The sequence below is a fragment of the Pseudophryne corroboree genome, chromosome 11 (assembly GCF_028390025.1).
Source record: "Pseudophryne corroboree isolate aPseCor3 chromosome 11, aPseCor3.hap2, whole genome shotgun sequence".
NCBI classification, from domain to species: domain Eukaryota; kingdom Metazoa; phylum Chordata; class Amphibia; order Anura; family Myobatrachidae; genus Pseudophryne; species Pseudophryne corroboree.
In genome coordinates this window covers 20,991,033-21,017,185 of record NC_086454.1, presented here as the reverse complement: position 1 = coordinate 21,017,185, position 26,153 = coordinate 20,991,033, and the positions used below count along the sequence as shown (strand labels likewise).

Sequence of the window (26,153 nt, the reverse complement as noted above, 5' to 3'; positions counted from 1 at the left end):
AAACTGCTACGAGGTGTGTAATCGCAATATTGCGATTACTTCGGTCGCAATTTTAAGATGCTAAGATTCACTCCCAGTAGGCGGCGGCTTAGCGTGAGCAACTCTGCTAAAATCGCCTTGCGAGCGATCAACTCGGAATGAGGGCCGAAATACGCAAGTGTTGCAAAAAGCACATGATGTGCTGTAACCCACAGCAACCCAGAATCAGCTTCTCGCAATTAAGTGCAGTCAGACTAATGAAAGCTAGCATCTGATTAGTTGCTATGCCTGTACCAGTCTACGAGGTAAACCTGCACTTGAAAATGATTTACTACTCACTCGGTGGCACACTGTCACTTTCTTATTTTAATTACTAAGCAATGAAACATGCTGATTATTAATTTGCAGAGTCAGGACATTCCCTGCAGAACAGGTCGGCCCAGGTTTAGGTGTATTGCACTCAGTGTTGCTAAGCAACGCATTTACACTAACATATGACCGGACGCCGGACTCGCTGCCTGATTGTTCAGTGCTACCGTGTGTACTCAGTGCAACTAGATGTAGTGAAACACATTTTACTTTCATTACATGACTGCAGGACATAGCGAGAGTAGGTTATCTGACAATGACGAGTGGTGTGTGAGTATACCTCTCCGTATGTCTGTCATCCAATCACAGTAAAGGGTAAAACCTAAAATCTGAATCACTGTTTATGGCGGCAATACATATTTAGGGGTCTATTTACTAAGCCTTGGAGAGAGATAAAGTACCTAACAACCAGCTCCTAACTGCCATGTAACAGGCCGAGTTTGAAAAATGACAGTTAGGAGCTGATTGGCTGAACTCCTAAGTTGCGTTGCAATTCCTCATTGCTGGCCTCTTCTCGGAACCCTGGTGAAACCCCCCGCTACTGTGCTAGGGATTTCTCCTCCTTACCGGCAGCTTAAAGCAGACGGCGAGGGGTTCTTTGAGTATACGCACGCCCTCTCCGGCTCCTCACTCTCCCATACACTCTCCCATAGACGGGTATATGATAAAGCCATCATAAGATGGAGTTACATGGCGACAAAAAGCTAATTCAATTGTGGTAAGCCTCCGACCACATAGAATCTCTGATTTCTCCAGTGTTACACCCCATACACACTAGACGAGAAAGTAAAAGATCTCGCTCGGAACGGCCGATCTAAGCGAGATCTTTTACAATTTGGTCCAGTGCGTACACTCAATGTCGTTAACGATGCGCCCCCCCCCCCCTCCCCTTCGTCTGACATCTCTCATCAGCCACTGCCCGCCTCTTGCCCTGCGTCTTCAGCAAATGGTGCTCAGTGTGTGCCTGTGTGGAGCACCACGGGGTAAATAAAGACAGTGAATGAGTGACATTATGGATTATTGATTGAGTTAAGTGCAAACAAACCCTGGCTCCCCCTATGCTGGCCTAATGGTAGCACTGACCCTGATCATACAATATATATATTTCCTAATCACCTCACCCACTCAGCTACACTTCCACAGCCTGACACCCCAGATCAGCATATTACAGGTCAGCAGCCCAGCTCATGGATTGGGCATTTATCAAAAAGACCTGGTCGTTAAATGTGCCACTTATGAGACAGCTCTGCTTAATGAATAGGCCCCACTAGAACTTATCACAAGCACATCATTAATACAAAATAATATTAACTAGAACATGCCCAGTGTAATGGGGTGCGGGCTCCTTTGCCACAAAAGTGAAACGCGCATACAGGATGAGCTACATCAGTGACAGCCGCCGGCCTCACCTAACACCTGTATTCTCTTTTCATTACCTTTGTGACTGACAGGTGATCCGTACCAAAGGTGTACTACCGTCATGTGGCCACCAGGGGGCTGGAGAGGTCACAATGCAGCATAATGGCAAGTCACACACACTCATAGCAGTACAGGTAAGTACAACAGTAAATGAGGACCCGTCCTCCGGATGGCTTGTGTCCATGGGGGTCATTCTGAGTTGATCGCTAGCTGCCGTTGTTAGCTGCGCAGCGATCAGTGTAAAAAATGGCTAATCTGCGCAAGCGTAGGCACCGCAATGCGCACGCACGTTGTATGGGTACAAAGTCCATTGTGGTTTTGCACTGGTTCTAGCGACGATTCCAATCGCACTGGCGGCCGCAAGGAGACTGACAGAAAGAAGGCATTTCTGGGTGTCAACTGACCGTTTTCAGGGAGTGCTTAGAAAAACGCAGGTGTGTCGGGGAAAATGCAGGCGTGGCTGGGCGTTCGCTGAGTGTGTGACGTCAAAAGCCGTCCCTCCTTCGTTAGAATCAACGTACAAGATAAGTAACTACAGGTCTGGTCTTGTATTGCACAAAAAGATTTTGCAGGCGCTCTGCTGCACAGGCGTTCGCACTTCTGCAAAGCTAAAATACACTCCCCAGTGGGCAGCGACAATGCGTTTGCATGGCTGCTAAAAACTACTAGCGAGCGATCAACTCGGAATGACACCCCCCATATGTTTTACTTTGCTCATGGGGAAAAAAAGTGACATTAATAAAAGTAATAAAAATAGGACGGCTATTTGGGAATAAGCGTATACTGCAGGTATATGTACTTCAGCCTCTGTTCTGATGCCGCATATACACAGGTATGTGCAGAGGACGGTAACACGCCACACTGGGCCCTACAAATACCATGCAGTGCTGATACACAGAACGTCACCTTCTATAATGCATCCTGCTTTTGTCCTGAGGTTTTGGTGCCATAACTGGACTTATGCTATGTCTGCCACACTCAACGGACAAAACATATCCGACCTCCAGCGAATAATTGAGGGCACTGCCCAGGACATTTATTTTATTCATTAACAAGCACCATACACAAATTGCTTTTTATACTGCAGTAGCAGACATCGGCCGGGTTCTAGACCGGGTCTGTGCTTAAACGTTATAATAGTAGAGGACACATACAGCTGTCGTAGTCAGAAGGACCAGGGATATTATTAAACACTACACTAACAGCCCCCCATGATGGCTTCTGCTGCGGGGTCTCCAAGCTTTGATCTAGTGACCTTGCGAAAGTGCCAGTTCTCCGCCGTCAATCTCACATTTAGGAAGGCATCATGCAGACCTGGATTAAGGTTGAGTTGGCACCAGGCCAAGTAACTTGTGGGGGCCCCTACCAATAAAACTGACGACAATGTGTTGAACGCACTGTATGCCCCCCCCCCCCCCCCCCACTGCTAATGTAGCTATATGTGGGGACCTTTTATGTGCCGGTGCCCCTGGAATACCTCCCCGGCTGCCCTGTTGTTATTCCGGCACTGGCATCACGTTTCCCCCGATGGCTAAGCTGTGGGCTTTCTAAGGTCCTCTACCAGTTGCTCCATACAAGCGATCTCCTGGCCAGGACATCCTGCCGAATCGTGTTCTGCCCCTGTAGATTGTAATGTAGATAACGCTTTCTTCACCAGGACGTTCATCTATCCCCTAACTTCAATATGGAACCCCTCGATGACGTGCGATCATTGGAGTCACCAGCTCAAAACATATCCATAATAAAGCAAAAGTGGTGGATCTCAGCGCTGGGCTCTCCAACACTTCCCATATAAATCAATCAGAATTAAATATTCAATATCTACACCCAAATGTAATGCGGGCTGATATAATAACATTTCTGTGCAGAACACAAAGTATCTTCCTATAAACGTACCCACAATACACAAGTCCTGATGCTCGTTCACTTTGGTAGTGTCGGATAACCTCAGGTCTCTCAAGGCAACAACGAGCCAATCAGGGGGCACCCACATATAAACAGCTTGGAGCATTCACATAAAGGTTTCTTTTGTAATATGTCTCTCCCGCTGCATATGCCCCGTCCAGACCTTTTAGGTTCCAATCGTCACTGTATATTTGACCGTCCTCCTCTTATAAGTGAAATGCATACAAAGGAGAAAAAGAAACTCCGATACAGTAACAATTTTTTAATATAACAAAAAAAAAGAAAAAACTGCTCAAATTGGGACAGATAAAATCTGGAAAGCAAAAATAGGTAGAGTAGCAGGTATCGTGCCCTCTCGAGTTTCTTGATCTGAAACGTCCCAGGTGGTTTCAGAGTGGATGGTCTGGTTGCAGCCTCAAGCTCAAGGGTCCGTCGCTGTGTCTTCCTCTGCGATCCTACAGGTAGCAGCATCAACGCGTTTCAGAGATGCCTGTGGTTTTCACCAGCACACCAAAACATACCAGCAGTAAGACTTGAGCACTACATGGTAATAAAAAATTCAGAGATCTTAGTTGCATATATTTGCAAAGATATGGTTAAGCCACCAGGCCTCGGCGAGGCTACTCTGATAATGGTGGTCCTTAAACGCTACTTTATAATAGCACCCACTCTGGGTCATAGATATAGATATAATTGCTCATTGTTATGCTACATGATAATAGCACATACAAAAATATATCCAAATTGAGAGACAACTCTCGAGATATCTTGAGACATCTCTGAAACGCGTTGATGCTGCTACAGATATGATCGCAGAGGGAGACGCAGTGATGGATACAAACCATATACATGTAGATCATCTCTTGCTGGTATCTCCTTATCCAGATTATGCTAGAATGTATCCACTGGTGTCCTATAATGCTTCAGGAGGATTGCGCTGACTTTAGCCCCAGTAGAAAGTTTCCATCTCCTATTTATCCACAGATACATGGCAGCCCCAAACATGAGCATTCATTATTGCCAGGCGACCTTACACGCAGGTACACCTACACCCAACCAGGTCATTAGCACAAACAACCTTTGCTTTGATCACTAAATGCAGTCGCTGTTTTGTTATGCTTCCGTTGCATAAATAGAACATCTATATTATGGCAGGAACAACATAATTTTTTGGCAAATAAATGAAAGTAGCAAAATGTTGTTCTCACACAGACTCACAAAGTCATATAATAGATGTGTGATCAATGTAGAAAGCACCTATCCACTTCAGAAGGGAACTGACAATTAGCCAATAAGAAGCAGCTAGCTAATTCTGGCGACCGCCATCATCAGCATTCTTTACAACAGGACTCAGGTTCCCGCAATTAATACGGGTACTTCCTGTTAGAACACACTTTCACACCCCCATCCTTCCTCTCCGGAAGCAGGAGCAAATGTCTGATGCGAGCAGATCTGCTTACCCAAATATGCTTGCAGTTCCACTCAGGCCCTTTTTATCTTTTGTGGCAACGTTACCCTACAGTACCTCTGCTTCTCTTGCGCAGGCAGTGTATGTATCTCCTTCCATGACTCTGGCTTAGGATGTGGGGTTTTTCAAACCATGTATTACAGGTGTTTTTTCTTTGGGAACATGCACACAGGCCCTGCTTCCAAATATTTTAATATACTCCATCTCAGGCTAGAATTCTACATTGTTAAAACAAAGTTTCCAATATAGCTTTACTCTGCAAATAATTGTAGATAATATATTTTTTGAGATAAGAGGCTCTCATGATTGCTTTTGTCATGGTTCAGGGAAGGGTGGGCGATAAGTCTCACTAAGTGACACCCCTTAGCGTCACATGTACCAGTGGCAAGTGCACATGACATTAAAGGGATGTTTTGGGGGAAAGGGATTGAGGGTGGCTTGCTATGCCACAACCGTGTGTGGAACAACCCACATCTGACTTTACCATTCCACCTTGTCATGTGTACACCGCACCCAGTCCCAAATACCTGCAATAGACAGATACTGTATGCAAAAATTGGTACAATAAAATTCACAACAATGTACACAGAAGAACAGCAATAGTACATGATATGTGTTTAGCCAGCAGAATGCAATATCTTGTCTAAGGGGGTGATTCCGAGAGGGGGGAGCGGTGAAACAACACACATCTATGATCAAAATCTCTGACATGCGGGGGACGCCCAGCACAGGGCTAGTCCGCCCCACATACCAGGCTCTACCACCTTCCCCCGGCACACGGGCAAAAGCACCTGCCCAGTAGCTCCCTGCCTATGCAGCCTAGCCGCGAAGGCAGGTAGCTACCGACCATGTTTTGGGTAGCAGCGGCTGCGTGTGATGTCACGCAGTCGCCGCGGCTCGTGACCACATCTGCCTGTTTGACGTTGCATCCCACTGTGTGCGCACGCACAGTGCGGCTTCTGCACATTCGTACACTACACCGGGCATCAGCCGCTGCAGCATTCCAGTCTGAATTAGGCCATATGAGCAATCATTTCACATAGAAAAGTAGCTGACTGCAGTGTCCTATAGAGGGGGAGAGTCTGCTGTGCTTAGGAGAAATATTTTCCCCCAGACCACAAATGTTAAATTCTAAAATCTGCAGCTTTGCTAAGTCCTGGAAACGCTCTGATTTCCATTGTGTGAGAGTTGCTAATAGTTTGTGTATATAAAATAATAACGTGCATTGTATTCTCAGTTTAGTGGCCCTTTAACACCAGGCTCTTGTAGCGCTAGTTTTGCAGTAAGAACAAGCACATGGTTACAATACTGCACGGCAATTGATCCTGGGATGCATTAATAAGCCAGACTGTATTATTTTCCAGTTGTACAGTACTCAGTGTAAAGGAGGGGGGAAAAATTGACTGGAAGTAAAAGCCAAGGACAAAGTGTAATCCAATATCTTAGGGAGCACCTAGGTATCCTGCTCTTTAATAGTACCCCATATCCACTTTCCTCTCGCAGGCTGATCACCGCTCCCCCCCCCCCCCCCCCCCCCCCCTCACGCAGAACCTTCTCCTGCAGAAGTCACCTAAGTCTTCTGAGTACCATGAGAAGGTGCAGGCCTGCAATCCTGGTGCTGAGACCATTACCCAGGGTGTCCGAAGAACCTGCAAGTAGCTGAGAAAATAGATCTGGGTAAGTCATATTGCGGAGCGAGCCGAGAACATGTGTAAGCCAGACCCCTGTATGTGGCTTCATTTCCTAATGTCTGCACAGGCAGGAGGGAACACATAGCTGCTTATTGAAATCTGGAATGCATCGCTTTACAGTTCATTGCCGGTCCAGCAGTAAAAAGTCTAAATATTTCAAGCCGAGCCGTTAACCTTTTGCAGCCGTTATAGACGTGTAAAGTTTTTTTTTTTTTCCCAGCATTGCATGGGTTATATTATATTTTATCCTTGTTATTTTATAGGTACTTTTGTTGTTATTTAGTTGGGCCACTTAATAATCAGCGGATGGCTATTACGCTGTTGATGCACAAATGTACTTGTAATCATCGCCGTCGCCTTATAGATAAAACGTATTTAATGCTGATTGTTCTTGGTGCTCTGTTTGCAGAGTAGGAGACGAGCCTCTTGCAGGAATACTGTGGGTAATTGGACGGAGAGGCCGCCGCCGCTGATGAATATCTTCATTGTTGTTGTTGTTTGTGTTATATTTTTTCTCTCTTTGGAGAGGGCTTGTGTGTTTTCCCGGCTGTCTAGAGCCTGGCCAGAATCTCCGCTGCCCGTCATTCCGTGGAATGTGTCAGTTTGTGGATGAAACAGCTTTAGCGTCTCCCTAACAGGGATGTTAGCGGACAGGTACATGGTAAAATAAACATTGCGGCCCCAACGAGAGCTGCCAAATCCAGACCGGTAGCAAGTTCTGTACAAAGCTGGCTGCGCGCTAGGAAGGAGAATGACTGGAAAGGTCGCCTTTCATACTGTAACGGGGGAAATAAATATACATATAGCGCGTTATTAGAGTCTGTTTGCAGGTTTCGCTGAGACGTGTTTTGTGCACCTGTCACCTGTATTTATTGCGCTACATTTTATTTTGTTTATGTATTTTTTCTTTACCTCCTGGAAAGTAATGAATGCGCGGATTATAGGTAATAAGGTAAAGGTGGTAATGTAACTCACAGGGTGAGCGCTATACAGAGACCGCGAGGCGGGCAGGGGAGAGTGATACAGCTGGGCAGGGGGCATATAGAATAGGTTCCTAGATAGCAATGTCATGCAACAACACAACACAAGAAGTGTACTAGGCTACTGACTTATTTTCTCTAGTTTACTAATAGAGTTGTTTGTGTTGTCTTTCAACATACTGTAGTACAGACAGGAAGTCCGGTGTGCATAGGAAAATAAACATCCTGCACCATTATTTAATACTGTCTACCGAGGGCTGCTGGGAAATGGAAAGGTGCTTGGATGTAAATTAGATGAATCTTGAACATGAAATGCAGAGACTGGGCAACTGGAGAGATTTGGAGTGACCTCCAGTGACGGTAGCTGGAAACCCCTCACCAGTATATTGTGGGATTCTATCACCATGGGTGAAGGGAAGAAATAGCAGGAAGGTGATTTATCCTACCTGGCAGGGGCAGGACGTATCACAGCACATCAGTACCTGTCATTATAAGCCCCGCCCACGTCAGGTACTGTAACATTAATAATGGCTTCTGATTGGCTGTCTAGACTCAGTATAACTTGAGCAGGCGAGGTGCGGAAAGGTTGGGCTGTGATGTCACCCGCACTACTTAATACTAGAGATGAGCGCCTGAAATTTTTCGGGTTTTGTGTTTTGGTTTTTGGTTCGGTTCCGCGGCCGTGTTTTGGGTTCGACCGCGTTTTGGCAAAACCTCACCGAATTTTTTTTGTCGGATTCGGGTGTGTTTTGGATTCGGGTGTTTTTTTAAAAAAACACTAAAAAACAGCTTAAATCATAGAATTTGGGGGTCATTTTGATCCCATATTATTATTAACCTCAAAAACCATAATTTCCACTCATTTTCAGTCTATTCTGAATACCTCACACCTCACAATATTATTTTTAGTCCTAAAATTTGCACCAAGGTCGCTGGATGACTAAGCTAAGCGACACTAGTGGCCGACACAAACACCTGGCCCATCTAGGAGTGGCACTGCAGTGTCACGCAGGATGTCCCTTCCAAAAAACCCTCCCCAATCAGCACATGACGCAAAGAAAAAAAGAGGTGCAATGAGGTAGCTGACTGTGTGAGTAAGATAAGCGACCCTAGTGGCCGACACAAACACCGGGCCCATTTAGGAGTGGCACTGCAGTGTCACGCAGGATGTCCCTTCCAAAAAACCCTCCCCAATCAGCACATGACGCAAAGAAAAAAAGAGGCGCAATGAGGTAGCTGACTGTGTGAGTAAGATTAGCGACCCTAGTGGCCGACACAAACACCGGGCCCATTAAGGAGTGGCACTGCAGTGTCACGCAGGATGTCCCTTCCAAAAAACCCTCCCCAATCAGCACATGACGCAAAGAAAAAAAGAGGCGCAATGAGGTAGCTGACTGTGTGAGTAAGATTAGCGACCCTAGTGGCCGACACAAACACCGGGCCCATTTAGGAGTGGCACTGCAGTGTCACGCAGGATGTCCCTTCCAAAAAACCCTCCCCAATCAGCACATGACGCAAAGAAAAAAAGAGGCGCAATGAGGTAGCTGACTGTGTGAGTAAGATTAGCGACCCTAGTGGCCGACACAAACACCGGGCCCATTTAGGAGTGGCACTGCAGTGTCACGCAGGATGTCCCTTCCAAAAAACCCTCCCCAAACAGCACATGACGCAAAGAAAAATAAAAGAAAAAAGAGGTGCAAGATGGAATTGTCCTTGGGCCCTCCCACCCACCCTTATGTTGTATAAACAAAACAGGACATGCACACTTTAACCAACCCATCATTTCAGTGACAGGGTCTGCCACACGACTGTGACTGATATGACGGGTTGGTTTGGACCCCCCCCAAAAAAGAAGCAATTAATCTCTCCTTGCACAAACTGGCTCTACAGAGGCAAGATGTCCACCTCATCATCACCCTCCGATATATCACCGTGTACATCCCCCTCCTCACAGATTATCAATTCGTCCCCACTGGAATCCACCATCTCAGCTCCCTGTGTACTTTGTGGAGGCAATTGCTGCTGGTCAATGTCTCCGCGGAGGAATTGATTATAATTCATTTTAATGAACATCATCTTCTCCACATTTTCTGGATGTAACCTCGTACGCCGATTGCTGACAAGGTGAGCGGCGGCACTAAACACTCTTTCGGAGTACACACTTGTGGGAGGGCAACTTAGGTAGAATAAAGCCAGTTTGTGCAATGGCCTCCAAATTGCCTCTTTTTCCTGCCAGTATAAGTATGGACTGTGTGACGTGCCTACTTGGATGCGGTCACTCATATAATCCTCCACCATTCTTTCAATGGTGAGAGAATCATATGCAGTGACAGTAGACGACATGTCCGTAATCGTTGTCAGGTCCTTCAGTCCGGACCAGATGTCAGCATCAGCAGTCGCTCCAGACTGCCCTGCATCACCGCCAGCGGGTGGGCTCGGAATTCTGAGCCTTTTCCTCGCACCCCCAGTTGCGGGAGAATGTGAAGGAGGAGATGTTGACAGGTCGCGTTCCGCTTGACTTGACAATTTTCTCACCAGCAGGTCTTTCAACCCCAGCAGACTTGTGTCTGCCGGAAAGAGAGATCCAAGGTAGGCTTTAAATCTAGGATCGAGCACGGTGGCCAAAATGTAGTGCTCTGATTTCAACAGATTGACCACCCGTGAATCCTTGTTAAGCGAATTAAGGGCTCCATCCACAAGTCCCACATGCCTAGCGGAATCGCTCCGTGTTAGCTCCTCCTTCAATGTCTCCAGCTTCTTCTGCAAAAGCCTGATGAGGGGAATGACCTGACTCAGGCTGGCAGTGTCTGAACTGACTTCACGTGTGGCAAGTTCAAAGGGCATCAGAACCTTGCACAACGTTGAAATCATTCTCCACTGCGCTTGAGACAGGTGCATTCCACCTCCTATATCGTGCTCAATTGTATAGGCTTGAATGGCCTTTTGCTGCTCCTCCAACCTCTGAAGCATATAGAGGGTTGAATTCCACCTCGTTACCACTTCTTGCTTCAGATGATGGCAGGGCAGGTTCAGTAGTTTTTGGTGGTGCTCCAGTCTTCTGTACGTGGTGCCTGTACGCCGAAAGTGTCCCGCAATTTTTCTGGCCACCGACAGCATCTCTTGCACGCCCCTGTCGTTTTTTAAATAATTCTGCACCACCAAATTCAAGGTATGTGCAAAACATGGGACGTGCTGGAATTTGCCCATATTTAATGCACACACAATATTGCTGGCGTTGTCCGATGCCACAAATCCACAGGAGAGTCCAATTGGGGTAAGCCATTCCGCGATGATCTTCCTCAGTTGCCGTAAGAGGTTTTCAGCTGTGTGCGTATTCTGGAAACCGGTGATACAAAGCGTAGCCTGCCTAGGAAAGAGTTGGCGTTTGCGAGATGCTGCTACTGGTGCCGCCGCTGCTGTTCTTGCGGCGGGAGTCCATACATCTACCCAGTGGGCTGTCACAGTCATATAGTCCTGACCCTGCCCTGCTCCACTTGTCCACATGTCCGTGGTTAAGTGGACATTGGGTACAACTGCATTTTTTAGGACACTGGTGAGTCTTTTTCTGACGTCCGTGTACATTCTCGGTATCGCCTGCCTAGAGAAGTGGAACCTAGATGGTATTTGGTAACGGGGGCACACTGCCTCAATAAATTGTCTAGTTCCCTGTGAACTAACGGCGGATACCGGACGCACGTCTAACACCAACATAGTTGTCAAGGCCTCAGTTATCCGCTTTGCAGCAGGATGACTGCTGTGATATTTCATCTTCCTCGCAAAGGACTGTTGAACAGTCAATTGCTTACTGGAAGTAGTACAAGTGGGCTTACGACTTCCCCTCTGGGATGACCATCGACTCCCAGCAGCAACAACAGCAGCGCCAGCAGCAGTAGGCGTTACACGCAAGGATGCATCGGAGGAATCCCAGGCAGGAGAGGACTCGTCAGAATTGCCAGTGACATTGCCTGCAGGACTATTGGCATTCCTGGGGAAGGAGGAAATTGACACTGAGGGAGTTGGTGGGGTGGTTTGCGTGAGCTTGGTTACAAGAGGAAGGGATTTACTGGTCAGTGGACTGCTTCCGCTGTCACCCAAAGTTTTTGAACTTGTCACTGACTTATTATGAATGCGCTGCAGGTGACGTATAAGGGAGGATGTTCCGAGGTGGTTAACGTCCTTACCCCTACTTATTACAGCTTGACAAAGGGAACACACGGCTTGACACCTGTTGTCCGCATTTCTGTTGAAATAGTTCCACACCGAAGAGCTGATTTTTTTGGTATTTTCACCAGGCATGTCAACGGCCATATTCCTCCCACGGACAACAGGTGTCTCCCCGGGTGCCTGACTTAAACAAACCACCTCACCATCAGAATCCTCCTGGTCAATTTCCTCCCCAGCGCCAGCAACACCCATATCCTCCTCATCCTGGTGTACTTCAACACTGACATCTTCAATCTGACTATCAGGAACTGGACTGCGGGTGCTCCTTCCAGCACTTGCAGGGGGCGTGCAAATGGTGGAAGGCGCATGCTCTTCACGTCCAGTGTTGGGAAGGTCAGGCATCGCAACCGACACAATTGGACTCTCCTTGTAGATTTGGGATTTCGAAGAACGCACAGTTCTTTGCGGTGCTACTGCTTTTGCCAGCTTGAGTCTTTTCATTTTTCTAGCGAGAGGCTGAGTGCCTCCATCCTCATGTGAAGCTGAACCACTAGCCATGAACATAGGCCAGGGCCTCAGCCGTTCCTTGCCACTCCGTGTGGTAAATGGCATATTGGCAAGTTTACGCTTCTCCTCCGACAATTTTATTTTAGGTTTTGGAGTCCTTTTTTTACTGATATTTGGTGTTTTGGATTTGACATGCTCTGTACTATGACATTGGGCATCGGCCTTGGCAGACGACGTTGCTGGCATTTCATCGTCTCGGCCATGACTAGTGGCAGCAGCTTCAGCACGAGGTGGAAGTGGATCTTGATCTTTCCCTAATTTTGGAACCTCAACATTTTTGTTCTCCATATTTTAATAGGCACAACTAAAAGGCACCTCAGGTAAACAATGGAGATGGATGGATACTAGTATACAATTATGGACGGACTGCCGAGTGCCGACACAGAGGTAGCTACAGCCGTGAACTACCGTACTGTGTCTGCTGCTAATATAGACTGGTTGATAAAGAGATGTCGTAGTATGTATGTATGAAGAAGAAAGGAAAAAAAACCACGGTTAGGTGGTATACAATTATGGACGGACTGCCGAGTGCCGACACAGAGGTAGCCACAGCCGTGAACTACCGTACTGTACTGTGTCTGCTGCTAATATAGACTGGTTGATAAAGAGATGTCGTAGTATGTATGTATGAAGAAGAAAAAAAAAACCACGGGTAGGTGGTATACAATTATGGACGGACTGCCGAGTGCCGACACAAAGGTAGCCACAGCCGTGAACTACCGTACTGTACTGTGTCTGCTGCTAATATAGACTGGTTGATAAAGAGATGTAGTAGTATGTATGTATAAAGAAGAAAGAAAAAAAACCCACGGGTAGGTGGTATACAATTATGGACGGACTGCCGAGTGCCGACACAGAGGTAGCCACAGCCGTGAACTACCGTACTGTACTGTGTCTGCTGCTAATATAGACTGGTTGATAAAGAGATGTCGTAGTATGTATGTATGAAGAAGAAAGAAAAAAAAACCACGGTTAGGTGGTATACAATTATGGACGGACTGCCGAGTGCCGACACAGAGGTAGCCACAGCCGTGAACTACCGTACTGTACTGTGTCTGCTGCTAATATAGACTGGTTGATAAAGAGATGTAGTAGTATGTATGTATAAAGAAGAAAGAAAAAAAAACCACGCTTAGGTGGTATACAATTATGGACGGACTGCCGAGTGCCGACACAGAGGTAGCCACAGCCGTGAACTACCGTACTGTACTGTGTCTGCTGCTAATATAGACTGGTTGATAAAGAGATGTCGTAGTATGTATGTATGAAGAAGAAAGAAAAAAAAACCACGGTTAGGTGGTATACAATTATGGACGGACTGCCGAGTGCCGACACAGAGGTAGCCACAGCCGTGAACTACCGTACTGTACTGTGTCTGCTGCTAATATAGACTGGTTGATAAAGAGATGTCGTAGTATGTATGTATAAAGAAGAAAGAAAAAAAAAACCACGGTTAGGTGGTATACAATTATGGACGGACTGCCGAGTGCCGACACAGAGGTAGCCACAGCCGTGAACTACCGTACTGTACTGTGTCTGCTGCTAATATAGACTGGTTGATAAAGAGATGTAGTAGTATGTATGTATAAAGAAGAAAGAAAAAAAAACCACGGGTAGGTGGTATACAATTATGGATGGACTGCCGAGTGCCGACACAGAGGTAGCTACAGCCGTGAACTACCGTACTGTGTCTGCTGCGACTGGATGATAAATAATGATATAAAAAATATATATATATCACTACTGCAGCCGGACAGGTATATATATTATATAATGACGGACCTGCTGGACACTGTCTGTCAGCAGAATGAGTTTTTTATAGAATAAAAAAAAAAACACCACACAAGTGAAGTCACACGACGAGTGTTTAACTTTTTCAGGCAATCACAATATAGTATACTACTAACTATACTGGTGGTCAGTGTGGTCAGGTCACTGGTCAGTCACACTGGCAGTGGCACTCCTGCAGCAAAAGTGTGCACTGTTTAATTTTAATATAATATGTACTCCTGGCTCCTGCTATAACCTATAACTGGCACTGCAGTGCTCCCCAGTCTCCCCCACAATTATAAGCTGTGTGAGCTGAGCACAGTCAGATATATAATATATACATAGATGATGCAGCACACTGGGCTGAGCAGTGCACACAGATATGGTATGTGACTGTCTTGTACTCCTGGCTCCTGCTATAACCTATAACTGGCACTGCAGTGCTCCCCAGTCTCCCCCACAATTATAAGCTGTGTGAGCTGAGCACAGTCAGATATATAATATATACATAGATGATGCAGGCATGCAGCACACTGGGCTGAGCAGTGCACACAGATATGGTATGTGACTGAGTCACTGTGTGTACCGTTTTTTTCAGGCAGAGAACGGATATATTAAATAAAACAACTGCACTGCTGGTGGTCACTGTGGTCAGTCACTAAACTCTGCACTCTCTTCTACAGTATCAGCCTCAGGTCAATCTCTCTCTCTCTCTCCTAATCTAAATGGAGAGGACGCCAGCCACGTCCTCTCCCTATCAATCTCAATGCACGTGTGAAAATGGCGGCGACGCGCGGCTCCTTATATAGAATCCGAGTCTCGCGAGAATCCGACAGCGTCATGATGACGTTCGGGCGCGCTCGGGTTAACCGAGCAAGGCGGGAAGATCCGAGTCGCTCGGACCCGTGAAAAAAAACATGAAGTTCGTGCGGGTTCGGATTCAGAGAAACCGAACCCGCTCATCTCTACTTAATACATTTGCTCGCACTTACACTTCTGTTTCCTGTGTGCTTCCCACTGGCTAAGCCTACCATGCCTCCTGGTTTCTCCAGGAAAGAATCTACTTTTATTTTATTTTACCTCCCAAAATGCTTAACTCACAAAACTTACTGTCACATAATTTAGACAACTACTGAACCCAAATGAATGGTTGGAAAAAAGTATCTATCTATCTATCTATCTATCTATCTATCTATCTATCTATCTATCTATCTATCTATCTATCTATCTATATATATATATATATATATATCTTTCTATGTATATATATATATATATATATATATATATATATATATACACGATATACATTTATTTCTACCTTTGCATGTATATGGACTGAAATTGCAAGATAAAAAAGAATAAAAGCCTAGAGCACATCTGATCACACTGATAGACTTCTGATCACACTATTGGGATTGAACCAATTGATTAAGGGGTGTACTGTGTTTACTAAGCCTTGGAGAGAGATAAAGTGCACCAGCCAATCCGCTGCTAACTGCCATGTTACAGGCTGTTTTTAAAAATGACAGCTAGGAGCTAGTTGACTGGTACTTTATCTCTCTCCAAGTCTTCGTACGAGTTGTTCGCTCGCTAGCTGCTTTTAGCAGCATTGCACACGCTAGGCCGCCGCTCTTTGGGAGTGTATCTTAGCTTAGCAGAAGTGCGAACGAAAGGTTAGCAGAATTGCTGTCAAATCTTTTCCTGCAGTTTCGGAGTAGCTCCAGACCTACTCCTACCTTGCGATCACTGCAGACTGTTTAGTTCCTGCTTTGATGTCACAAACACGCCCTGCGTTCGGCCAGCCACTCCCCCATTTCCCCAGGCACGCCTGCGTTTTCATCTGGCACGCCTGCGTTTTTTAGAACACTCCCGGAAAACGGCCAGTTACCTCCCAGAAACACCCCTTTCCTGTCAATCACTCAGCGATCGGCAGTGCGACTGAAAAGCGCCGCAAGACCTTGTGTAAAACTGCATAGTTTTGTGTGAAAGTACTTCGCACGTGTGCACTGCGGCCCATACGCATGCGTAAAAATGCCGAATTTTAGCCTGATCGCCGCGCTGCGACCGAAAGCAGCTAGCGATCAACTCAGAATGTGGGCTATAGACCCCTAAAGGGGCAGATTTATTAAGCCTGGTGAAGTGATAAAGTGGAAGGTGATAATGCACCAGCCAATCAGCTCCTAACGGCCATGTTACAGGCTGGGTTTGAAAAATGACAGTTAGGAGCTGTTTGGCTGGTGCGTTATCACCTTCCACTTTATCACTTTTCAAGGCTTAATAAATCTGCCCCTAAGTACCAACCAATCAGCCTGCAGCTGCCATGTTACATGATGTGTTTGGCAGGAACTAATTGGTTGGTACTTTATCTTTCTGCATCGTTATCTGTCTCCAACATTTGATCAATTTCCCCAAAATCTGTCTCTACTGTGAAAAGAATATGTACCTAACTATAGAGACGGTCATCGGTGGGTTACCCATTCATGGTCACCATCGATGGTACCATTGATGGGTAACCTCAATGGTGTGAAACCATCTGCAAGGGAACCATCGATGGTTTCACCCACCAATGGTCATGTCTGCTTTACAATTCAGTAAGCTGTGGGCCAATGAGAGCCAGGAGCGGAGCTTCATGAGATTGTTGGGGGCGGAGCTAAACTCCTAATCCCAGCACTTTGTAAAAAAAATTGTCATTGCTTGTGCATCATCGATGGTGGGAAACCATCTGGTTCTCCCCCATTGATAATAAAAGTATTCAACATTGGTCATAGATAATCGATGATTTTGAATTATCGATGGTCGATGGACATCCCTTCCTCACAAAGATATGAGGGGTCATGTTGGGAAGGGGAAGAATTAGCCATTCATATACCTTCAGCAAACATTTTCTACTGACATCACAGAATGAGAGATTGCTGACATCACAGTATGGGAGACAGCTGACATCACATAATGGGAGACAGTTGACATCACAGTATGGGAGACAGCTGACATCACAGTATGGGAGACAGCTGACATCACAGTATGGGAGACAGCTGACATCACAGTATGGGAGACAGCTGACATCACAGTATGGGAGACAGCTGACATCAGAGTATGGGAGACAGCTGACATCACAGTATGGGAGACAGCTGACATCACATAATGGGAGACAGCTAACATCACAGTATGGGAGACAGCTGACATCAGAGTATGGGAGACAGCTGACATCACAGAATAGGCGACAGCTAACATTACAGTATGGGAGACCGCTGACATCACAGAATGGGAGACAGCTGACATCTCAGAATGGGAGACAGCTGACATCTCAGAATGGGAGACAGCTGACATCTCAGAATGGGAGACAGCTGACATCTCAGAATGGGAGACAGCTGACATCCCAGAATGGGAGACAGCTGACATCCCAGAATGGGAGACAGCTGACATCCCAGAATGGGAGACAGCTGACATCCCAGAATGGGAGACAGCTGACATCACAGTATGGGAGACAGCTGACATCTCAGAATGGGAGACAGCTGACATCCCAGAATGGGAGACAGCTGACATCTCAGAATGGGAGATAGCTGACATCACAGTATGGGAGAAAGTTGACATCACAGAATAGGAGACAGCTGACATCACATAATGGGAGACAGCTGACATACAGTATGGGAGACAGCTGACATCACAGTATGGGAGACAGTTGACATCACAGTATGGGAGAAAGTTGACATCACAGAATGGGAGACAGCTGACATCACAGTATGGGAGACAGCTGACATCTCAGAATGGGAGACAGCTGACATCACAGAATGGGAGACAGCTGACATCACAGTATGGGAGACAGCTGACATCACAGTATTGGAGAAAGTTGACATCACAGAATGGGAGACAGCTGATATCACAGAATGGGAGACAGCTGACATCACAGTATGGGAGACAGCTGACATCACAGAATGGGAGACAGCTGACATCTCAGAATGGGAGATAGCTGACATCCCAGAATGGGAGACAGCTGACATCAGAGTATGGGAGACAGTTGACATCACAGTATGGGAGACAGCTGACATCACAGTATGGGAGACAGCTGACATCACAGAATGGGAGACAGCTGACATCAGAGTATGGGAGACAGCTGACATCAGAGTATGGGAGACAGTTGACATCACAGTATGGGAGACAGCTGACATCACAGTATGGGAGACAGCTGACATCACAGTATTGGAGACAGCTGACATCACAGAATGGGAGACAGCTGACATCTCAGAATGGGAGACAGCTGACATCACAGTATGGGAGACAGCTGACATCAGAGTATGGGAGAAAGTTGACATCACAGAATGGGAGACAGCTGACATCACAGAATGGGAGACAGCTGACATCAGAGTATGGGAGAAAGTTGACATCACAGAATGGGAGACAGCTGACATCACAGAATGGGAGACAGCTGACATCACAGTATGGGAGACAGCTGACATCACAGAATGGGAGACAGCTGACATCACAGAATGGGAGACAGCTGACATCTCAGAATGGGAGATAGCTGACATCCCAGAATGGGAGACAGCTGACATCAGAGTATGGGAGACAGTTGACATCACAGTATGGGAGACAGCTGACATCACAGTATGGGAGACAGCTGACATCACAGAATGGGAGACAGCTGACATCAGAGTATGGGAGACAGCTGACATCAGAGTATGGGAGACAGTTGACATCACAGTATGGGAGACAGCTGACATCACAGTATGGGAGACAGCTGACATCACAGTATTGGAGACAGCTGACATCACAGAATGGGAGACAGCTGACATCTCAGAATGGGAGACAGCTGACATCACAGTATGGGAGACAGCTGACATCAGAGTATGGGAGAAAGTTGACATCACAGAATGGGAGACAGCTGACATCACAGAATGGGAGACAGCTGACATCAGAGCAGGGCCGGATTAAGCCTAGGGGGTGCCCGGGGCACTTTAGACAGGGGGGCCCCAGTGGAAGGTGGGGAGTGTTGTGTATAAGATTGTGTATACCTCCCGACATGACCCCTTCCAGGAGGGACAACATGCTCTTTACATGGACTTCCCACTTAATATAAGATTGGCGTCACCTGTGTTAAACTATTTAATTGATAAGAAAGGTATTTCAACACAGGTGATTGCAATCATAACTTAAGAAGGAAGTCCAGGCAGAGAGCATTGTGTCCCTCCTGGAATGGGTCATGGTGGGATGTATGGATTGTGTATATGACATTTAGCCCAATGGTGTATACTAGATTTAAATTAATAGTTTAATAATGCCTGGGTACTGTTTATAGCTCTACCTAATTGAAATACAACTATTTTATAAAATGTTCTTGTAGTGTAACAAAGACAACTTAACCAACCTTAAAATACACATAGAATAATAAAATGTATAATTTACCTTGTCACATGCAAAAATAGCAGCAGCCTCTGTACTACTTACACACTGGGACAGGACTCAGGAGGACTCTGTGTGTGTGTGTGTGTGTGTGTGTGTGTGTGTGTGTGTGTGTGTGTGTGTGTGTGTGTGTGTGTGTGTCTATTTAGACCCTCATTAGGTAAGTTACACAGGGCTCCCACCCAGGTGTGGAGAAAGCTGTAAGTGACACAGGGATCCCACCCTGTGTCACTTACAGCTCTCTCCACCCTCCTATTTCTCCTTTTGTTGGAGAGTTCCATTGATAGTTCATGAAACATGATATTCCTGTGTCTCTGCCTGCACTGTATTCTGCCCTGCTCACATTCTGGCTGTCTGGTTCTGCTGCTGTATAAGAGGGAAAGCTAGTGATGTCAATATGCTCTGGCCTGGGGGGCCCCCTGACAGAGGGGGGCCCAGGGTACAGTATGCCCTGCATCCCCCTCTTAATCTGGCTATGCATCAGAGTATGGGAGAAAGTTGACATCACAGAATGGGAGACAGCTGACATCACAGAATGGGAGACAGCTGACATCACAGAATGGGAGACAGCTGACATCACAGAATGGGAGACAGCTGACATCACAGAATGGGAGACAGCTGACATCACAGAATATGAGGAGTCATGAACTAAGCTGGAACACATTACTTTGGGCATATTTTCCCTGACTCTTACTCCTGTGCCATTCAGGGTACATTGGGCGTATTCTCACAGGCAGCAATAAGTCCTGTTAAGGGCCTAATTCAGACCTGATCGTAGCAGCAAATTTGTTAGCAGTTGGGCAAAACCATGGGGGTCATTCTAACCTGAATGCTCACTGCAGTTCTTTGCAGCGCAGCGTTCAGGTCAGAACTGCGCATGTTCTGGCTCCGCAGTGTGCCGACGCATGTCAGATGGCCGACGGACGTCATTGCCTAGCGATCGCCTCTGCCTGATTGACAAGCAGAGGCGGTCGCTGGGTGGGAGGGGCTGGCACGGCAGCGATTGGCCGCCATTTTTGGGGCGCAGTTCGGCCAACGCAGGTGTGGCCGGATTGTGTGTGTGGGGGGGGGGGGGGGGCGGGCCGCAGCCACTGCGTTACGTCACACACAGCCGCTGCGACCCGGGCAGCGTCAAGTAACTCCCGGCCAGCCGCAGCAGCTGCGCAGACTGGGAGATACTCAGCAAGTACAAAAGCATCGAAGGGGGTCTGACATGCGGGGCGGACTAGCCCTGTGCTGAGCATCCCCCCCGCATGTCAGGGAAGATGATCGCAACTTGGAATGAGGGCCCATGTGCACTGCAGGGGGAGGGGGGCAGATATAACATTTGTAGAGAGAGTTAGATATCGGTGGGGTATATTGTTTCCGTGCAGGGTAAATACTGGCTGCCAGTGCTTAAAGTGGTCCTGGAGAGATGGTGGAACTCACCCCCCCTCTCCCCGGCGCCCATGCAATAAAGGTATTGCGCATGCCATAGGGACGTGCCGTCCCAAAAAGGGGCGTGGTCTCAAACAGAAAGGTGCGTAGTTACACAATAGTAATAATGCCCACAGTAGTAGCACCCCTAATACACATAATGCCCACAGTAGTAGCACCCCTAATACACATACTGCCCACAGTAGTAGCACCCCTAATACACATAATGCCCACAGTAGTAGCACCCCTAATACACATACTGCCCACAGTAGTAGCACCCCTAATACACATAATGCCCACAGTAGTAGCACCCCTAATACACCTAATACCCACAGTAGTAATGCTCCTTATGCAATGTCAACTGTACTGGTAGTGCCCACAGTGGTAGTGCCCCTTATATAGAGCCCATAGTAGTGGTGCCCCTTATGCAATGCCCCCAGTAGTAGTGCCCCTTATGAAGTGCCCCCTTTACAATGCCCTCATTAGTAGTGCCCCCAGTAGTAATGCCCTTAATGGTAATGCCCCTGTGTAGTATTGCCCCCAGTAGTAATGTCGCCTGTAATAATGCCCCCAGTCATTTAGCCCCCTGTAGTTTAGCCCCAGTAGTTATGCCCCCAGTAGTTTAGCCCCCAGTGGTAATGCCACCAGTAGTTTAGCCCCTGTAGTTTAGCCCCATGTTGTTTGCCCCCAGTAGTAATGCCCCCAAGTAGTAATGCCCCCGCTAGTTTAGCCCCTGTAGTAATGCTCCCCAGTAGTAATGCCCCCCCGTAGTTTAGCGCCGAAGTAGTAATGTCCCCAGTTGTTTAGCCCCTGTAGTTCTGCCCCCAGTAGTAATGCCCCCAGTAGTAATGCGCTCCCCGTAGTTTGCCCCAGTAGTTTGCCCTCAGTAGTTTGCCCCCTTGTAGTTAGCCCCTGTAGTTTAGCCCCATGTAGTTTGCCCCAAGTAGTAATGCCACCAATAGTTTAGCCCCTGTAGTTATGCCCCCAGTAGTAATGCCCCCTTGAAGTAATGCCTCCAGTAGTAAAGAGCCCCTGTAGTTATGCCCCCCTGTAGTTTGCCCCCAATAGCTTGCCCCCTTGTAGTTTTCCCTCTTGCAGTTTGCCCCCAGTAGCTTGCCCCCCCCAGTAGTTTGCCTCCCTGTAATTTGCCCCCAGTAGACGCGCTGCTAATACACTCACACATCTGTTTAAAACAAAACAAATCACCATACTTACCAAGCCCCGCTCCCGCTTCCGACCGCTGTGATCCTCCTGGCGTCCGCTCCTCGGCACTATGGGAGAGACGTCATGACGTCTCTCCCATAGCGCGCACTGACAGAGCCGGACGCCGGAGCTCAGTAGTGAGCTCCTGCCGTCGGCTTCCGCTGTGGAGAAAGAGCCGGGCGCCCGCTGGTAACACAATCTTAGCAGGCGCCCGGCATCTCCCTATGGCGCTGGCACACATCGGGTTAGGTGAGCCGGAGGAGGTGGAACTGCGTTCCGCATCATTCCGGCTCACTTTAACCCCTGCTGGGTGCTTTATTTATACACTGCAATTTAGATTTCAGTTTGAACACACCCCACCCAAATCTAACTCTCTCTGCACAAGTTACACCTGCCCCACCTGCAGTGCAGCATGGTTTTGCCCAACTGCTAACAAATTTGCTGCTGCGATCAGGTCTGAATTACCCCCATAAAGCACAGTAAAATAAGGAACGCTAACAAGGAAACTGCAATTCCAAATTTTCCCAGGTTTAAATAAATGGTTTTAAACCGTGAGACAAACCACAAGAAAAATATCCTTTTAGATTTTTGTGGCTTGCTCCTGACAGGCGACATAGATTATCCTGCATCTGCCTCGTGCTACCTGGCCTATCACAGAATCGTTTCTCTTAGAGAGGTAACACTGACTTACTCATTATGGGGCAATAATTATTATTATTTTGTCATGTTGGCAATTGTAATGTATGACATTAATACAACCTAGATGCCATAGGGGCCCTGGTGTATAACAGCGAGGGATAGGTGGGAAAGGGGAAAGAATAAAGTAAAATATATTCTACTATGCCTGTAAGAACTTGTGCACCAGTAATGAGCCTTTCTCTTAAGTATTCATTGAATGCAATGGGATAAAATGGACGCTCAGCGTTCTTAGGTATAAATTATTTTTATCTCATCCTCTTGTGTTTTCGGTTAGCGGCTGATTAATGCGTTTCCTGACATACTAAGTGCGGCGTCATGTTATACTGCGTACGGAATCCTGACCAATCCCGAGATGTGGTCTCAGACTGACATATAATGAGCACTGTATATACTGTCATACTGTATACTGCAGCTCTGCTGTGAGGAGACCCATTAGCACGGTATGACTGTATTGATGTACTATAGTACCATGTAATGGCAGATGCAGAGGTTAATGGAGAGTACTTATCTGCGGAAAATTACTTTATCACATCATTATAACCATAAGACAGCGCCCTTCTTAAAGTGACGCGGTCATAACTTATTTAAAACTCCATGTATAGGTTATTATAATTATCTCTCATTTATATGGTTTGAGTGTTCTACAGAGAGTACACAAAGCGTTTCACACACTCCGACAGTACAATTGTAACCATGATTGTATAACTGTTCTGCCGGCACGCCACTTGTAGATCACACAGTGCCAGGCCACATACTGTACTGCCGACATGCTACTTGTAGATCACACAGTGCCAGGCCACATAATGTTCTGCCGGCACGCCACTTGTAGATCACACAGTGCCAGGCCACATACTGTACTGCCGACATGCCACTTGTAGATCACACAGTGCCAGGCCACATACTGTACTGCCGACATGCCACTTGTAGATCACACAGTGCCAGGCCACATACTGTACTGCCGGCACGTCACTTGTAGATCACACAGTGCCAGGCCACATACTGTACTGCCGACATGCCACTTGTAGATCACACAGTGCCAGGCCACATACTGTACTGCCGACATGCCACTTGTAGATCACACAGTGCCAGGCCACATACTGTTCTGCCGGCACGCCACTTGTAGATCACACAGTGCCAGGCCACATACTGTACTGCCGACACGCCACTTGTAGATCACACAGTGCCAGGCCACATACTGTACTGCCGACATGCTACTTGTAGATCACACAGTGCCAGGCCACAGACTGTACTGCCGACATGCTACTTGTAGATGACACAGTGCCAGGCCACATACTGTACTGCCGGCACGCCACTTGTAGATCACATAGTGCCAGGCCACATACTGTACTGCCGACACCCCACTTGTAGATCACACAGTGCCAGGCCACATACTGTACTGCCGGCACGCCACTTGTAGATCACACAGTGCCAGGCCACATACTGTACTGCCAACACGCCACTTGTAGATCACACAGTGCCATGCCACATACTGTACTGCCGACATGCTACTTGTAGATGACACAGTGCCAGGCCACATACTGTACTGCCGGCACGCCACTTGTAGATCACACAGTGCCAGGCCACATACTGTACTGCCGACACCCCACTTGTAGATCACACAGTGCCAGGCCACATACTGTACTGCCGGCACGCCACTTGTAGATCACACAGTGCCAGGCCACATACTGTACTGCCAACACGCCACTTGTAGATCACACAGTGCCATGCCACATACTGTACTGCCGACATGCTACTTGTAGATGACACAGTGCCAGGCCACATACTGTACTGCCGGCACGCCACTTGTAGATCACACAGTGCCAGGCCACATACTGTTCTGCCGGCACGCCACTTGTAGATCACACAGTGCCAGGCCACATACTGTACTGCCGACATGCTACTTGCAGATCACACAGTGCCAGGCCACATACTGTACTGCCGGCACGCCACTTGTAGATCACACAGTGCCAGGCCACATACTGTACTGCCGGCATGCCATTTGTAGATCACACAGTGCCAGGCCACATACTGTACTGCCGACACGCCACTTGTAGATCACACAGTGCCAGGCCACATACTGTACTGCCGACACGCCACTTGTAGATCACACAGTGCCAGGCCACATACTGTACTGCCGACACGCCACTTGTAGATCACACAGTGCCAGGCCACATACTGTACTGCCGACACGCCGCTTGTAGATCACACAGTGCCAGGCCACATACTGTACTGCCGGCACGCCACTTGTAGATCACACAGTGCCAGGCCACATACTGTACTGCCGACATGCCACTTGTAGATCACACAGTGCCAGGCGACATACTGTACTGCCGACATGCCACTTGTAGATCACACAGTGCCAGGCCACATACTGTTCTGCCGGCACGCCACTTGTAGATCACACAGTGCCAGGCCACATACTGTACTGCCGACACGCCACTTGTAGATCACACAGTGCCAGGCCACATACTGTACTGCCGACATGCTACTTGTAGATCACACAGTGCCAGGCCACATACTGTACTGCCGACATGCTACTTGTAGATGACACAGTGCCAGGCCACATACTGTACTGCCGGCACGCCACTTGTAGATCACACAGTGCCAGGCCACATACTGTACTGCCGACATGCTACTTGTAGATCACACAGTGCCAGGCCACATACTGTACTGCCGGCACGCCACTTGTAGATCACACAGTGCCAGGCCACATACTGTACTGCCGACATGCCACTTGTAGATCACACAGTGCCAGGCCACATACTGTACTGCCGACATGCCACTTGTAGATCACACAGTGCCAGGCCACATACTGTACTGCCGACATGCTACTTGTAGATCACACAGTGCCAGGCCACATACTGTTCTGCCGGCACGCCACTTGTAGATCACACAGTGCCAGGCCACATACTGTACTGCCGGCACGCCACTTGTAGATCACACAGTGCCAGGCCACATACTGTACTGCCGACATGCCACTTGTAGATCACACAGTGCCAGGCCACATACTGTACTGCCGACATGCTACTTGTAGATCACACAGTGCCAGGCCACATACTGTATTGCCGGCATGTCACTTGTAGATCACACAGTGCCAGGCCACATACTGTTCTGCCGGCACGC

General features: G+C 47.5%; 1 protein-coding gene across 2 annotated transcripts in view; it reads left to right on the top strand.

Moving 5' to 3' along the window:
• Positions 1-566: 566 nt before the first annotated feature.
• GAS2 (growth arrest specific 2) overlaps positions 567-26,153 on the top strand; it is a 185,810-nt gene continuing 160,223 nt past the window's right edge. The window contains exons 1-2 of one of the 2 annotated variants that reach the window (XM_063946363.1): positions 567-618; positions 1,800-1,901. The gene's annotated coding sequence lies outside the window, so the exon portion shown is untranslated. Of the gene's footprint in view, positions 619-1,799; positions 1,902-6,689; positions 6,818-26,153 lie in introns of those variants that run through there. The other variant, XM_063946364.1, reaches the window with a different exon arrangement.